The sequence below is a fragment of the Perognathus longimembris genome, chromosome 1 (genome assembly GCF_023159225.1).
Source record: "Perognathus longimembris pacificus isolate PPM17 chromosome 1, ASM2315922v1, whole genome shotgun sequence".
Classification (NCBI taxonomy): Eukaryota; Metazoa; Chordata; class Mammalia; order Rodentia; family Heteromyidae; genus Perognathus; species Perognathus longimembris.
Window position 1 is genome coordinate 79,472,474 of NC_063161.1, and position 4,747 is coordinate 79,477,220.

Sequence of the window (4,747 nt, forward strand, 5' to 3'; positions counted from 1 at the left end):
GTCTTTCTCTCTCTCCCTTTCCCGGGGGCTTCCCCCCCCCCCTCGGGGAGCTTCCCGCTTGGCCTTAAGTGCCAACTGGGTAGCCAATCCCGGTAAGCTACGTGGGGATTACCGATAGGTCCAGGTACGCGGAAGCAAGCCAGAGTCCAAGCTTTAACCATATTAGGAGTTGTTTATCACAGAGAGCACTCGCCGTCGGGAGGGCGGAGGGCGGAAGCCGGCGCCATTTCAGGGCGCAGCTGCTCGCAGCTCTCTACAGTTCCCCCCTTTTTATTTTCTGAGCGGCAGGCAAGAGTAGAGGTCAGATCTCTGTGAATGTTATTTGAGGGACATTGTACTGGCCTTCACTTAGGTGGCGCCTTCCCAAGGACTACCAGACCTGTCCGATGCCTTTTTTACAGAGGTGGGGCCTAGGGCATCAACCCACATGCAATCTAACATGCTCTTCTTGGGGCTCGCGCCGGGATGCGTCTCCCAAGTGCAGTGTGCTAGCCTCGCATCCTGCGCTATTTCTTAAGTATGGCAAGCCACACATGGGGGGACTGTCCGACCTCCATGGCAGTAAAGGCTTGGACAAGCATGGCTGTATTGCGACACTGGAAGCCTAATTCGGCAAATGCACCACAGGCACACCAGGATGACCATGGCCAGAAGGCCTATAAGGGCCCCCAACCCCGCCCACTCCTTCAGATGGTTCATGGCATTTAAAATCCAGGAGGACAGCCCGTCCGCCAACCTGGCATCCACACGAGTTGAATTTACGGTAGTGATGGCGACCCTCAGTTGCTCCATCAGCACATCAAATTCTCCTGTCCAGTTCCCTAAAAGATAACTGGAACTTATTAAGGATCAGTATTAGATTTCGACAAACTTGTAGGAATCACCTGTGCTTCTCTGTGGGCCTGCTGGAAACTGTTACAAAAAAAAAACCTACAAAGAAGCTGGAATGGCAATTAAACATTTTGGTAGCCATAATTCTCCTTTTCTCACTTTGCAATAATTATTTAGGACAATTTTACTTCCAAATTTCTTATCTAGAAATGTATTCTTGATTTCCAAAGCCTTTTTAACACTAACACAACACTTTAGCTTTTATCTGCATCAGAAAAATAAGCTCACAGGCAATCTGAAACCAGGTGCCGCCCTTTGCCTACTGGCTGCTTGTTTCAAAAGAGCCTCTTTTTTTTTTTTTTTCTTCAGTCCCAGTTACTGCATGGCATGAAGACCTTTGAATTTAAACTTAGTTTTGCATCATACTGCAGTCTTGAACATGTTCACACTCACACATGCACACACACATACATTTTCAAAAGATCTTAAAGCACGCAGAACAAGCATCGGCCATACATTTTAAGACAAAAACCTTTAACAAATGATTTTAGCATTCTCCAGCCTCACCCTCCAGGGCTTGATAGCCTCAGTAAAACATTTTAGCACACCAAACAATTTTCTGCTTAAGAAGGCTGGGTGGGGGTCCCCCTAGAGTTCTTTTTTTGTGGACATTCTCACTGATTGACTGATTGTGGGCTGTCACCTGTACATCTTTCCAGTGAGCTAAAGTCAAGTCCAGGGGAGTGGAAGGAACGTTCCCCATCATCCATTTGTCAGTCAGGCACAGCGCAAGAAACACACAAAAATAGACTTACAAACAACACAGAGATGACAGCGCGGCATGGTGAGGTCACTCACTGCCACCTGTCCCCCAGTCTCCCCAGGATACCACGGTGAGGCTCCCCGAAACTGCAAACCAGGGGGCGATTGTGTCACATTCATCCAAAAATCTCTCCAAAGTACTCTTCTTTATCTTTAACTTCTTCGAGTGCAACAGCTCGTTAAGAGCCAAAAAAATTGGGTGCGAGGCGCCCATAATTATAAGGTTTTGCTTTTGCTTTAGCCCGTTCCTCTTAACCTCTTTCCCTTGCCACCCGAGGGTTCCTGCTCCTCCTTTATCTACAGTGAGGAGCCTATTTTCTTTTCCCGCTCTTGTCGCGGATCCCCTTCTTTTCCGGGGACTTACCGGTGCACCACCCTGGCTGCAGAGAGTTCTGAATCCTTATAGAAACGGTGTTCCCCGTATGGGCCACCACTTGTCGCGTCCGCCTCGACCAGCAAGGAAGACACAACGCCGGATTCTTCTCTAAGCAGTTTATTCCAGAACCTTGAAACAGTCTTTCTCTCTCTCCCTTTCCCGGGGGCTTCCCCCCCCCCTCGGGGAGCTTCCCGCTTGGCCTTAAGTGCCAACTGGGTAGCCAATCCCGGTAAGCTACGTGGGGATTACCGATAGGTCCAGGTATGCGGAAGCAAGCCAGAGTCCAAGCTTTAACCATATTAGGAGTTGTTTATCACAGAGAGCACTCGCCGTCGGGAGGGCGGAGGGTGGAAGCCGGCGCCATTTCAGGGCGCAGCTGCTCGCAGCTCTCTACACTCCATACTGATTTCCATAGTGGTTGCACTAATTTACCTCATTACCAACAATGTATTAGAGCTTCTTTTCTCACTTATCTTTTTTTTTGAGGGGGGGAATAATTGTGTTTCACAGTTGTCTTTAAAACCCCAAAGACACGATTTTCCTCATATAAAAACATTGGTATAGATATCCATATTTTCTAGGAAATGATCATGTATTCCCTCTGAAAGAAAAATGCACCCAATTAAATAAATGGTTTCAGGGAAGTTACTTGGGGAAAACTCCCTTTGGACTGATTCCTAAAATATACCATTCCAACACTCTGCACTTGTTGCTTCAAAGTACAGATTACTGTCCTTGATATGTACTTCACTCTCATGTATCTGATAACACACTTTATCACTTAATGTTCCATTGGTTCATCAGCCTTTTCTGCAGGTTAGTCAGTGGGCTGTGGAGGCTGTGCCTTTTTCTGTGGTCTTTCTTCAAGACCCAGGAATGGTGACACATCATCATCATCATTGATTGTAAACTCCAAGTCTTTACAAACAATTCCAATGGAAATATTCTTTGTAGTTGGGTCCTGCTCTGCAGGGAGTATCTCCCTCAATGCATGCAAACCCATATTTAGCCAATTCATTTACATTACACTCTATAGACTCAGACACATGTCTCTCCAAGTAAGTACAAGCTGATTGAGAACAAGCTCCACTGGACATAGCTCTGCAGTCAAAATAGTTAGCAAATAGACAGGTTTGGAAAATGGGAGGGCCCCTATCATCACAGCCAGCAATGAGCAACACAACACCATGTGGATTTTGGCCATACGGTGAATTGGTATCTTGGTCTTGGTTCCAATTAGAGAAATAAGATGAGACACAGGAAGCAGTCTGTCAAACACAAATCTGAAGTCAAAACATTTCTGGTACATAAAATTACATAACAGTCTAGCATTTGCAGTTAAGTCCTGCAATGAGATACCAATATGGTTGTCAACGTGGAGGATTTTTTCTGGTAAGCTGCAAGTTCTGATTGTGCCCCTTTTAATGCAACCAATACAGCATATTTGTTTGTTTTTTGTTTTAATTTCAGACCAACTGTGGCTGAATCTTGTTTAAGAGCTTCTATTGCTTATTCAATTTGATGAATCCTTTCCCGAGGGCTCTGAACAGTGACATCCTTGATACACTGATTGCAAAACATAGCTCTTGCACAGACTTGGAGGAAGAGCCTCTAGCAAAGCTGTGAATGGAAGAGCCCGGCCTGGTCCCACTCATCTTTGACAGCATGTGTTATTGTGTGTATTCTTCATGATGGCTATTCTAACTGGAGTGAGATGTAATCTCAATGTCGTTTTCCTTCCCCCTGTCCTTTATAGCCTAGGATCTGGGGCATTTCTTCATGTACTTATGATTGCCCATTTATTAATTAGATTTTTGGGGTTTTTTTCCTGTATGTTTAGGTGTTTTTTATTAATCGTCTTTGTATGTTTTGGTAATTAGAACCTCATCAAAACTATCACTAGCAAAGATCCTCTACCAAGTTGCTCTAAGCTAATCTGAGGTGTATATATAACGGAAGGAGAGTCAGGAGGAGGAGCACCTGGCTCTCGGTGAGCCCAGCACGCAGGCCTCGGAGCTGGACACGTGGCCGCGGCCTCGGCCCGCTCGGCTTCGCGTGTTTTGAATGAGCAGAGCCACGTGCCCGCGGTGCGCGTGCGCACTGGCCGGCGACATCACAAAGGCCGAGCTGCGCCCCGCGTCCCCTGCCAGCTGAGGAGAAGGAAGCAGGGCGGCCCTCGCTGCTGCTCCTCCATCCCACCGGGCCTTCACACTCCACTCGCCCCCATGAGAAACTGTCTCGGGAGATCCAGCCGCGGGCCTCGCTGCTCAGCCGTACCCAGGCAGGGCAGGCTTCCCCGGGCAGCCACCGAGCCTGCGCACTGGCCGGTTCACAGGGAGGCCCAGCCCGACCTCCGGCTGCTGCTGTGCTCAGCCCGCCAGCGCCGGGCCGCTCAGGGCGGCTGCCCTCTGCCCGAGGCCGCGGCCTGCGGTCCGGGGAGAGGCCCGCGGGCATCCCGGGAGGACCCCACGGACAGAGCGGCGTCTGTGCCGCCGAGCGGCGACTCGGGGCCGCCGACCATCCCCAGGGGCCCGAGGACCCCTTCTGGCCGTCCATCCTCGCTTCTCATCTCCGCACCCAGGCCGCCTGCTCGGGTCGTGGGCCCGAAGACACCGCCCCATCTCCACCGTCCTCACTGTGGAGACCCCGACGCCAACGGCCCAGAAGGCCCCCACAGGAAGGTCCTCATTCGTGGGGAGCCCGCCGGCCCGGCCCCCG

The 4,747-nt window shown here is 49.8% G+C and overlaps 1 pseudogene; it reads right to left on the reverse strand.

Annotated features, from left to right (window-relative positions):
- Positions 1–2,810: 2,810 nt before the first annotated feature.
- LOC125355211 lies at positions 2,811–3,610 on the reverse strand (annotated as a pseudogene).
- Positions 3,611–4,747: the final 1,137 nt, after the last annotated feature.